General features: G+C 44.7%; 1 protein-coding gene across 1 annotated transcript in view; it reads right to left on the bottom strand.

Moving 5' to 3' along the window:
- Window positions 1-13,137, bottom strand: part of GPC2 (glypican 2) — a 238,017-nt gene that overhangs the window by 111,966 nt on the left and 112,914 nt on the right. The gene's annotated exons all lie outside the window — the stretch shown is intronic.

The raw sequence follows: 13,137 nt of genomic DNA, 5'->3' as shown, positions 1-13,137 counted from the left end.
GGGTAGGACAGTTTGCATGGAGTCATACCAGGGGTGGTATTTTATCATTTTTAGGCCTCGACGGCCAGAGTGGAGAACATTTTTATTAAATAAGTAAACCCCTTTTGTGATTTGAGAAAAGCAGTTGTGATTCAGGTGTTATAGGATTTAGATGAATGAAGAAAGGTTTGAATGACAATATGTGAAAGCATGATGATAGCGTTTAGATTGCCAAGGAAAGTATGTTTTATGTAGAACATGCCCCATTTCGCGATAAGCACGATTTTGAGGCATGAAAGCGGCAGAAGGTCAATGAGAATGTTTGGGTGAAAACTAAAAGATTTCATTATCGTGGCAGCATGGTAAAGAACAGCTAGCTGTATGACCTGGTGAAGAAATAATGAAAAAGTAAAGGAAGGGTTTTAGAAATTCAGGCGCAGGCCCCGAATTATGAACGTCTGCAGACACGAGGTAGAAACAGATGACCTCCAGGAAAATAAAGGCAGCCATAAAATAGGGAAATATGGCAAATAAATAAAGAGCAAGCAGAATGAAATAAGAATCATGCAGGACAGTAGTGGTACAAGTAAGGTTTCTGGGGGGGGCACCCGAGAGAAAAACGAGCCCACATAATAGTGGACGATAGGCTACGGTGACGATTAAAGACAGCATCAAAGGGGTTCGTTTACACCCCATGTCGGGGTATTGATTAGAAGGCAGGTATACGTGTGTCCAGCTGGTGTTTGTCTAGTCTGTCAAGTGTCTGTTATACATGTCCTATATAAATAATTTGGCGGGAAGAGACTGGATTGGAGCTTGCGGTATTTGGTGCTCGCTCTTAGTAATGGGAGTGTTGGACTCACATAAGGAAATCGTTAGAAACAGAGTTAAGCCCGGAAAACATTGCTCCAATTGGAGGAGTGGGTTAAAGGTACCGCCCACAAGATGTTTATGCCGCGGCCACAAATTGAGTCTTCATCTAAAGCCATCTTACAACGCATGGCAACTTACTTGCATGCCACATATACAAGAAAAAAGTTAGAAAACGCTATGTTGTTCTCAAATTGTGAAAAATATAAGAACAAGGAAAGGAGGAAGAGCCTCCAGAAGCTTGGTTGCAAAAAATATGCACTGAGGAGGGTGAGACACCTGCAGCGTTGCCTGCCCCGCCTGAAACATGAACCGAGGGAAGGCAGCCTGAGGGACTTTACCCATTAAAGAAAGCTAAAAGCAGCCACAGGGTATAGCAACCCCGCATATGAGTCGTAGTAACAAAAGTCAAGGGAAGGATAAGGACAAGAATCTCACATCCCTAGCCCCAAGGGACAAGGGAAACGCGATGATGCGTTAATAAAGGAGGGGATCAGGCACAGACAAGTGCATCTCTCGATAAGAGGAGAGAGGGAAATAAGAGGAAAGGAAGTGAAGACAGAACTGATGAGATAGCATTTACAAAGGACAAATGGATGGGAGGACAAATCTCATTGAAACTCGATGGGAAAGAAAGTGATGATGGGAGACCTAAAAAGAAGTTAGATGAGGCACAGAGGAAAGAAGAAGGAGGAGTTAAGGGACAGAAGGATAAGAAGGAAAGTTAGGCTAAGGCGAGTACAGCTTTATCGCGAAGAGAAAGAAAAGTAGCTCGATCGCAAACCAGAGAGCAGCCTATGAACAAGACAGACAGAAACAGTAGAGGTTAGAAGAAAAGCAAAGGGTACGTGAAAGAAGGGATGAGGAAGTTCAAAGGAAAGATGAACGTAGAAATAAGGAGAAAAGGAGGAAGATAGGGTCAGAGAAGAGGCGAGGAAGCACAAAAGGTTTGGTCACAGGAATAAATAAGCAAATAAATAAATTAGGAAATACTGAAAATGAGTGGTTATCTTGAATAAAAAATGAATAAAGGGAAAATTGAGAAATAGGAACAATTGGGCAAATGAATAAAAGGATAAGGGATATACTCAAAAGCATAAAGAGGAAAAAAAACAAAAAGTGGAAAAACAAATGGCACTTATGAGGTTTCCTGGCCAACAGAAAAAAGGAGCGTTGGACAAACACACAATCGATCAACACTAAAGGTAAGAGGATCCAGGTGAGTAACAGGAAAAAGGGAGAAAGAGACACAATGGGCCTCATTACACAGATGGCGGTAAGGGATTACCGGTACCGGTAAGGGTTTTACCAGCCGTTAAGGACGGGACCCGCAAAGGGACCTTGGAGGTAATTACGGTACCGCAATTTGCAGTACCGTAATTACCACCTTCCCCATTCCCATTCAGCCCTATGGGGGCTCAAATGGGAATGAGGAAGGGCCAATGGTGAATGGGGAATTACCGCCCCACCAACCTTGGAATGGGGCGGTAATTCCGCCATCCACCATGGCGGAATCAGTAAATTACCGGCGGCAACCATGGCACTAATAGCACCATGGATACCGCCTTCATTGTAATGAGGCCCAATGTCTTCAAAAGTTAGCTGTTTTTCCCAAGACAGTTACAACAGGCGTGGAAAGAGTAGAAAATAGATAACAACATGGCCATTTCAGACGACCATAGAAAACAGAAGTAAAATTGAAGGTGAGTAATCATTTTCATGTTCATAATATCAAACGGATTGTTATGATAGAAGTATGCAAGCATTAGAATAGGCAAACATTAATGGGAACAATAAAGGTGGAGGCACGTAGTAAGAATTGGTGCCATAGTCCTGTAAGACAGGGGTAGGCTAGATCAAGTTAGACAGGGACGGTGTGCAGCCAGCGAGACCCTCTGATTTATCTCCCTAGGATGAACACAAAGCACAAGCATAGACCATGGTCCAACTAACGACAAGAAAAGAATAGGAAGAAGGTCTGCTAAGCTGAAGAAGTATGTGCAGCTAACCAGCAAGAATTTACTGCTAATCTGAGGAAGTATGTGCAACTAACCAGCAAGTATTTACTGCTAACCTGGAAGAATGCAGCTAAGCTGATCAAAGAACCAAGCCGAAACTAAGTATCCCAATGGGGTGGTTGGAAAATAGCTGTTTATGTGCACCAACGAATAGGGGAGAATGAACCAGAGAGTATTTTTGTTAGCAGAAAAGCAGGAAAAGGGATTAAAGTCGGGAAGAAAACCTGACCCCTTGCCAATGCCCAAATTACTTTTGCCTTTATTTTGACTTTCTACAGACAACGGGGATCCCCAAGGACGTTCCTGTCATCTACTGCGGATGTGCCTAGAAGACCAGGAAAGAAGAAGACGTCTTTCTTTAATTTGTTTTGTCTCCTTAGCGTTGCATGTGGCACCCAGAAGGGGAAAATGTGTCCCATGACGGACGAGGTGTATTTTGTGTTATTGAAAACAAAAATCATTTTCTAAGCCAGCTGACACAGAGCTAGGGGTTATTTTAGTTATGGTGTGAAAATGACCCACAAAAGGGAAATGTTTAAAAGAAAATGTTTTGTAGCTTGTCTAGGAGGCAGGGGTGTCAAATAAGAGGGAATGTCTTGCAATTCCTAGGGAATAAGGTATAAGAGCAAATGCAAAAAGAGGTTTTAAGGCAATGGGTTGGTAGGAAATGTGTTAAATAGTAGAGACCTGTTATTTTACAAAAGAAACTCATTCCGTTTTATATTACAGGCATACGTCAAGGGACCTGTATGCCTTGGGAAATGAACGTTGAACCGCGTGAGGAAAGAGGGAGGTCATAGAGAAACCCAGTGGAAGCCTGACGCTGAATTGTGTCTGCAAAAAGACTCCCCCAACCCTGCATCCTCATGCTGAACCGTCCCCTCATTGAACAATGAACCCTTTTGAAAGAGAGACACTCTGGGAAAAAACTGAACTTCTTGTGAAAAGGAAAAAACAATGGACTTCTGATTTAAGCATCAAAAGAACCTGGGAGAACGACTGTGAAAACAGCACAATGGAAAGGAAAAGGCGACGGGACACAGACGGTCCACTAACGCCAACTAATGACGACAAAAAAGGAAGATACAGAAAAGAAAAGAGTGTGGAAAAGAGGGAAGGACAAAGTGCAAATGATATGCATGGGCAGGAGAAGGTGATCAAGAAGAGACTGTACTTTGTTGGGGTAGGAGTTGCAGACAAGGTACAACATACGAAGAAACAATGGGCTAATGGGTTACCTCAAAGCTTGACCAAACCTCTCGAGTCTCACAATGGCTGTGAATCATCCAAGGCATACAGTTAGATTAAAGGCACATGATTACAAGAAGTGGGGCTTACATGGAAGGCGATGACACACACATGTTCGTTTTAAGAATAACAATACATTAGTATGTGCCTGAATATAAGGTCGTCTTAAGATGTGTTTAGATAAGTATTAAGGAGAATGGACATCGAATATGGTTCAAAGTTGTTGTTTTTCAAACAAAGAACTTTTAATACGGGGGTATGTAGTGGAGGACCCGAATTAAAGATAGGGAAACAAAAACAGAATGAAGAGGAGGGCACCCCCCCCCACTTAAACCTAAGCAGAGAAATGTGTATGGACTAATTGATGTAATTATGTGTAAATAGTATTCATAATGTTAGTATATACTAGTATTCGAAAAAGCATCATATTTATAAGGTTGAAAATGTCATTACCATGATGTAATAAGGTGGCAAGGCACAGAATGGACAATAAGATTTTCTGTACACAGACAGAAAATCGTTCTGGCTAAATGCCTTTAATGAAAATGCATGTAACCAAAAATGTGGCTAAAATGAGAAGAAACTGAGTAGTGCTCAAAGTGTGTAAGATGAGGTCATTTTAAAGTTGAGACATTCGAGGACACCATGCTTTAAGAAACTTGACAAATGGGCAGAACCTAGACTTTTAATTAGGTCTTGTCTGAAACCTTATCTGAAGAGTCCAGCTGCATCAACTATAAATTGAACGGAACACCGCAGGAAAAGTCAGACATGCATGCTAGAGCGTATTTCATTCTGAAGTGTTAGTTGAATTAAAAATAATTGCCCAATGAGTTAAAGGGATGGTCTAGTAAAAATGTTTATTTAAAAAATAGATAGGCCACATAAAAAAAAATATACTAGCATCCTCCGTTTTAAAACTTCCTATGTAAAATTTTGAGCTATTCAAGCTCAAAATTCGAAAAAGCAAGCACAGGGGCGCAGCCATTTTGTGAAATGGAGGCCCTCCTGTGCTGGGTTTTGCTTTTGCGGCACTAATGAAGGAAAAGCCAGCCAGCTGTAGTAAACTAAGTCTACCGCTGGGTGGCTTTCCCTTCATTAGTGCCGGACTCGGAGGACGCGGACCGGAGACTAGAGCAGGAAAGCTGCTGCTGAATCTCGGTAAGTGCTATTTATTTTTTTTACAAAAAATAAGCACTAGTTGCGGTTTTTTTTCTAAGTTTTCCGGGCTGCACCGGAGACCCAAAGTGATAGCCACAGCAGGCAGAAACACACGCGGTTATGTTTACATGCCGCGTAGTGTTTCTACCTGCAGCTGATTTCCCATTTGGGGCTCTCGGGCTCCCTGTGGGGAGCCCGAGAGCCCCAAATGGCAAATGCTAAATGCTGCGTTGTCTGCCTAAATCTGCTTTCCCATTTGGGGCTCTCGGGCTCCCCGTGGGGAGCCCGAGAGCCCCAAATGGAAAAGCAGATTCAGGCAGACACAACGCGGTTGTTTTCCGCAATGCCGCGTTGTGTCTGCCTGAATCTGCTTTTCCATTTGGGGCTCTCGGGCTCCCCGTGGGGAGCCCGAGAGCCCCAAATGGTAAAGCAGATTCAGGCAGACACAACGCGGTTGTGTTGGAAAACGCTGCGGTTTTAAAACCGCAGCGTTTTCCAACACAATAACGTTGTATTTATGTTTGCGGTCGCTTCAAAAGCAACCGCAAACATAAATACAACGTTTTTAAAGCTGCAGTTTTATTTCTAAGTTTTCCGGGCTCCTCCAGCCCGGAAAACTTAGAAAAAAAAAACGCAGCGAGTGCTTATTTTTTGTAAAAAAAATAAATAGCACTTACCGAGATTCAGCTGCAGCTTTCCTGCTCTGGTCTCCGGTCCGCGTCCTCCGAGTCCCGGCACTAATGAAGGGAAAGCCACCCAGCGGTAGACTTTGTTTACTACAGCTGGCTGGCTTTTCCTTCATTAGTGCCGCAAAAGCAAAAGCCAGCACAGGAGGGCCTCCATTTCACAAAATGGCTGCGCCCCTGTGCTTGCTTTTTCGAATTTTGAGCTTGAATAGCTCAAAATTTTACATAGGAAGTTTTAAAACGGAGGATGCTAGTATTTTTTTTTTATGTGGCCTATCTATTTTTTAAATAAAAATTTTTACTAGACCATCCCTTTAATGTTTTATGATGAACTTGCTTAAGACTGTGCAGGAAAGGTGGGGGCATATTGATCTTTCACATTTTGCTATAAAACGTGAGCTCTGTGTGATGCTGGGGGTGGTTGATGCTGGGAGCTCGACCACGGCACTAAGGCTGCTCTGTGGCAGCAGTGGCATGAAATAAACCTCTATGAACTTAATCTTTGAGTTGTCCTTATTGAACTATGTTGGAGTATGTGAAACCTGCACCCCAACCTCCTCGAGGTGCAGCTATCTTGTCTTAAGGTATTCGAGGGCGAGCTCTGATTCTATTGGTCCGTCAGAGGTCACTTGGTCCTCGTTTACAGAAGTGTGCCTAATATCCTCTCTGTGCAAGGTTGAATTTACAAGTGTGCCTAATAGCGTGCCTTGCTTGAATTTAGAAGTGTGCCTAATAGTGTGCCCTGGTTGAATTTAGAAGTGTGCCTAATATCTTCTCTGCGCAAAGTTGAATTTAGAAGTGTGCCTAATAGCGTTCCCTGGTTGAATTTAGAAGTGTGCCTAATATCCTCTCTGTGCAATGTTGACTTTAGAAGTGTGCCTAATAGCGTGCCGTGGTTGAATTTAGATGTGTTCCTATTAGTGTGCCTTGGTTGAATTTAGAAGTGTGCCGAATAGCGTGCCCTCGTTGACTTTAGAAGTGTGCCTATTAGCATGCCTGGTTGAATTTAGAAGTGTGCCTAATATCCTCTCTGTGCAAAATTGATTTTGGTTGCCTAATATCCTCTCTGTGCAAAAGTTGAATTTAGAAGTGTATCTAATAACATCACTCTGGCATAACGGAATTTAGACAGTGCCCCTAATAACAGCACTGTGCCAAAGTCTTGAAAGGCTGCCCTGTAGCTTATCTGTGTCATAACTGCATTTAGAAAGTCTGCCCTATAGCATATCTGTGGCATAATTGCAATCAGAAAATCTGCCCTGTAGCATATCTGTGTCATAATTGCAATTGAAAGTTGCATTTAGAAAGTATACCCTATAGCATATCTGGGTCATAACTGCATTTTGAAAGTCCTCCTAAATTGCACTTAAAAGTCCACCTAAAAGCATATCTGTGGTGCTGTTACATTCGAACTGTGCCTAATAGCATACCTGAATCCCAGCTTGCTAGAAGAAACTCTACCTAACAGCGTAACTTATTTTTTTTAAATGTATTTATTTATATATCGCCGACTGCCCGCAGGCTTCGGGGCGCTTACATGGAGACAAGGACAGACACAAAAAATGTAGAGTGATGAGACAGGACAAGTCACATGAGATTAGTCGTTAACTGGTCCGAAGGTCAAGATGGTGGGTTACTTGAAAAGCTCAGTTTTGAGCTTTTTGCAAAAGACCAAAAGGTTGGGCTCCAACCTAAAACATTTCGGCAATTTGTTCCAGTTAGCTGCCGCTCGGTTAGGGAAAGCTCTGCCCATACTGAGTTCCTTTTTGTGTTTCAGGGGAGTTGGCTTCTGATCTTAGTGCCCTGGGGGGGTTGTAAAGAGTGAGTTTGGACTTCAGGTAGTGTCACGGCTCGCTCCCTTCGCTCCCGTTCCCGCCACTTGGGAGCATAGTTTGGGGTTTATTCCCTACTGGACATTTCCTCCGAACCTTACTCTACAGTACTGTGATGAATTAGGAGCACTAAAACCCTATTTTCCAAGTTACTTCCCTTCCGGATCCATTCCAGGTTTTTGGCAGCCAGCATGCTACTTTAATCTAATGACTATGCTTTCCGGAATGACTATGCTTCCCAGAATGCCTGGCTCACTGCTTCACCTCCTCCCTTGCAGGACAAGGTTGGGTGGAGGATAGGCAACACCTGTGGCTGCAGGTGCAGCAGGCGGCACACCTGAGAGGTGTGCTTGTTAAGCAGCTTTAAAAGCCTCAGTTTGCTTCAGTCCAGCGCTGGTCATTGTTGCAGCGTTCCTGTCGTGACTGGTCCCTTGTTCCTGGTTCCTAGTTTTTGTGCCCAGTTTCTAGTTAGTGTTTCTTGTTCCTTGTCCTGGAATTCGTATTTGTATGCTTAATTGATTTCTGCCTTCTGGAAATCCCTTTCTCCCTTTCTCTGTCTGCAGGCAGCCTTTCTCTGAGCTTTCCTTTTGCTGCAGCCCAATTGCCTGTGTTCACTGTTTCCTAGAAATTGTCCTTTGCTACTGAAAGACTTGATGCATTAATCTTTCCTTTACAGGTTTAGTTTCCTGCCTTTTCACCTTGGATGGGTGGGAAGGTTTCCCCTTTGATATCGTTTTCACTGCTCCGGATCCTTACCTTCTATTGGGATCCATGCCATGTTTTCCTTTACACTTTTGCATTTATTTCCTATTTTATTATTAGGTGTGGGAAGCTGTTGTAACTAGCTCCTGTGTGATTATCTTTTGTTTTCCACACTGTACTATTCCTTCTTGCCTCTTGACTTGGGTTTAGGTATTTAGTTATCCTCACTCTTTGCCTTTACTGCCTTCTGGGTTCTTGTTTGATTTACAGGGTTGTGGGTTTAGTACTGACTTTTGAGTGGTCCTTTCGGTCCTCGTGAGTACGGACATCCAAGTGGTCTTTCCGGTCTTCGTGAGTACTGGCATTCATGTGGTCATTCCGGTCCTCGTGAGTACTGTTTCCAAATTCTTTATTCAGTACCGTCTAGAGTGTCAGCTCACAGATTCTGTCCCTGCTTGCCCTCTATGTGGGCTTAGCGCTGTCAGTATCTGTAATAGCATAGTGGGTAAGGAGTTTGCCGACTTTCCTTTCAGTCATAAGGAGGTTCTAAGTGCTTACCCTACATTCCTTTTCATATAGTGGTATACACGAGTCTTGGGTATTGAATGCACGTTGTTAGATTCAAGGTTGTTTACTGTGTATTTTGTGCACATTTCCCCTGCCATATCCATCGCCTTCTTCCTTTCCTGACAGAATGACCAGCCGTTGTTCCCGTTTGAACATGGCCAGATTACGAAGGAAAGGCAGCAAGGCCTCTAACAAGTTTATACAGAAAGCTTCCATTACAATTACCCGTGAAAATCGAATCTCTGCTCCTGACTTAAATGAACTCCTTGACACGAATGGGTATTTACGTGCAAAGTATTTTTCCCACTGGGTGGCCCATCCTACATTGCCTGATCCTAGCTCTGTCTTTAATTCTGATCCAGAGTCTATGTCCGCACAAGCCTTAGCAGTGGAAAACAACACACTGCTAGAATTTATACACACAAGTACCTCTGTTATTGAACCCCATGACTCCGGTTGTGCTTTACCTCAGACTGAACAGTTTCATGATTCAAGCATGAAGAATGGAGGGGTTCCTTGCATATCTTCTGTTTTCTGCCCTCAGTCTACAGCTTACTCCTCTGCACAGGTTCTTACTGTGGTCTCTAATGCCAAGGGGTCTGATGCCAATAGTCTGCTTAAAGGAAACACAGACCACGTCGGTAAGAGAGAGTATAGATCACAAGACCTGCAAGCAGTAGATGACAATATACAATCAGTGCACTTCCAGATGGCTAGGGCAGGATCCAGCCCTGATGCCACCATGCCTTCCCCTGTGCCTACTGATAGGGATGTACAGTTAAGGCGGGACATGCTAAAAGCAGAATTTGAGGAGTTAAAACAAGAATACATTTCCTTAAAAGAGGAGAATAAGATGTTACAGTCTTTTCTGAATACACCTCCAACTTTATCCGTTGATGAAGTGAATACTGTTCAGTCCCTGAGTGCGGAGACTTTTGTAAATCATGATACTTGTCAATATGTAAGATCTATTGGGAGTGAAAGTCTTTTTTCAAGCACAGCGCTTATTCAGGGCACAGGTTCTGACAACTGTCCTACCGTTTGTCAGGAATTGCTGTTAGCTGAAGATTCACAAGCCACTCCTTTACCTGAGATTTCCTGTGTAGCAGTTTGTCATAACTCTGAGCTTGAACACATACATGCTTCTGATTTCCAAACACAATCCACAATGGTGGCATACACAGAATCAGTCACAACTGTAGGCTTAGGTTCTGCCCTTGATCTAGCTGCTGAGACTGAAGTAGACATTCAAGCTGATGTGGAAAACGATGCTACCTCTGTGTTCGCTCTTCCTTCTGCCAATTTCGGTCACTACGAGCAGTCAAAGACAGTGCAGAATTCATGTTTTGATGGACTCATTCCACAGATTACTGAACCAAAAACCCGGCAGGCGATCCCTGAACTGTTGATTGTTAATCAGCCACTTTCAGAAGCTAAAACAGAGGAATGGTCAATTGACGAAATCCTGATTAACAGAGACTTTACTATGGTGATTCCTCTGGTTGATTTTGACTTCTACAAAGGGAGAGACTCTGTGTCATCCACTAAGGAGAGGGACGGCAGGGGTACAGCTCAGACTTTGGTTACTGGTGCCAAGGGGTCAACTGCCTTAAAGGGGCTTTCCATTCCTGAACCACAAGTGTGTCTGTCGACTTCTGGGACTTCAGACTGTCCTCCTACGACCATTGACTCTTCAATAATCCTGTCCACAGCTCTGCAGTCATCGTTGGCACACGTATCTTCGATCAATAAAAAATTGCTATGTCTGCCAGTCACCCAAGAGCCTTCACCATGTACGCAGTCAGAGCCAAAGACCTTGACAAGTTTGTCTTCAGCTAACAAGATGGCTCCAGCTTGCATGCCCTCAGCCTCAGAATTTCCTCTGGCATGTCTGTCTTCGGCTACAGTGACTCATCCAGCAGATTATCCTTCAGCCATGGAGCCTCCGCTAGTACATTCTAAGTGCATGACTTCGGCCCCAGAGCCTACTGCTAGTTTGGCTTCAGTTCATGAGAGACCTGTATCCTGCTCAGCCTCGCTGCCAATATCGGAGGTGTACCTGTCTACACTGTCAGATCCTGCTGCATATTCTTCTGCTCCAGAGATTCCTCCTGAATCCCAACCATTTACTGATGAACGTCCATCTTGCCCTTCTTATGCTTCAGGGGGATCACCAGAATGTCTGCCTTGTACACAAAACAATTCTCCCAACTACTTGACTGTAGCATCAGCGCCTCCCGAATATGCAACATCTGAGCCTGAGACTTCTGCCAGCTCTCTCTTCAGAAACATCAAGCCGGGTCACGACTCGGGAGGGCCTTACATGCGAGGCCGCTGGACTTGCCTGGAGTATTACGAGAGAGAAACGGATGCCATCCGCCATGGCCCAGTCACCGAACGAGTAGCCGACCAGGATAGCGGGCTGGACGGTCCGCGTTTGGAGTCCGGTTTGGATCAACCGCTTGACAACCCTTTTGTTGCCGGATCCCACATGAGCCTGAGGGAAGGGACGGGCACGGCCCTCCAGCTGCAGCGCCAGTTGGGTGCTAGTAGCCAAAGGAGGGGAATGTCTGCTGCAGTTCAAGATGTGCCTGTTTTTGCTCCCGCTGCTAGTATGCCTGATGTTCCGAGTACTGCGTCTAACACTCCTATCAGTATGCCAAACGTTCCTGCGGTTGTATCCCACGTGCAACAAGGTGGCTACTTGACTGGCTACATGACTGTCAACGGGAGTGCCAGCCTCGTACAACCCATTGGATCTCCAGACCTCCAAGGCATGGAACATATGCAGGCGAATCTTTGTCACTTTCAACCACAAACTTTTACCCAGATGGATGACAGAGTATCCGAACCTCTACCTCAGCCGCCACCTTCCTCTTCCGAACATAAACATTTCCTGAAACCTGCTGTTTCCTCACCTCCTGTGTGTCCACTCTCGGCAGCGAGGCTAACAGAACTTCTACCGTTGTCTAAGGCATGTTGCACCAGCCTGCCTCTCTCCTCAAAGATGTATGCATATCCTCTTCCAGTGACTAAGCTTCCTGGACCTTCCAACTCTGCTTCGGGTCCTGCAAGTCCTTCATGCCTTTCTTCGACCCATGAGTCTCTTCCTCACCGAATTCCTGCCTATGACTCTTATAGACTGCGGCCTGATTCTATGCATTCCAGTCCTTCTACTTTTGCCCGCGGGTCATCGTTTTCCTCAGTGCTACCTCCAAAGACAAAGCGCTCCTGTCGTGGAAGGAAGATGTTTTGTGCGGGTAGCGGTCACCTGGAGTCGGCCGTGGGAGGGGGTATACTGTCACGGCTCGCTCCCTTCGCTCCCGTTCCCGCCACTTGGGAGCATAGTTTGGGGTTTATTCCCTACTGGACATTTCCTCCGAACCTTACTCTACAGTACTGTGATGAATTAGGAGCACTAAAACCCTATTTTCCAAGTTACTTCCCTTCCGGATCCATTCCAGGTTTTTGGCAGCCAGCATGCTACTTTAATCTAATGACTATGCTTTCCGGAATGACTATGCTTCCCAGAATGCCTGGCTCACTGCTTCACCTCCTCCCTTGCAGGACAAGGTTGGGTGGAGGATAGGCAACACCTGTGGCTGCAGGTGCAGCAGGCGGCACACCTGAGAGGTGTGCTTGTTAAGCAGCTTTAAAAGCCTCAGTTTGCTTCAGTCCAGCGCTGGTCATTGTTGCAGCGTTCCTGTCGTGACTGGTCCCTTGTTCCTGGTTCCTAGTTTTTGTGCCCAGTTTCTAGTTAGTGTTTCTTGTTCCTTGTCCTGGAATTCGTATTTGTATGCTTAATTGATTTCTGCCTTCTGGAAATCCCTTTCTCCCTTTCTCTGTCTGCAGGCAGCCTTTCTCTGAGCTTTCCTTTTGCTGCAGCCCAATTGCCTGTGTTCACTGTTTCCTAGAAATTGTCCTTTGCTACTGAAAGACTTGATGCATTAATCTTTCCTTTACAGGTTTAGTTTCCTGCCTTTTCACCTTGGATGGGTGGGAAGGTTTCCCTTTTGATATCGTTTTCACTGCTCCGGATCCTTACCTTCTATTGGGATCCATGCCATGTTTTCC

This window comes from Ambystoma mexicanum, chromosome 1p, assembly GCF_040938575.1.
Source record: "Ambystoma mexicanum isolate Mex_15411 chromosome 1p, UKY_AmexF1_1, whole genome shotgun sequence".
Lineage (NCBI taxonomy): Eukaryota > Metazoa > Chordata > Amphibia > Caudata > Ambystomatidae > Ambystoma > Ambystoma mexicanum.
This window is presented reverse-complemented; position numbering and strand designations above follow the sequence as displayed.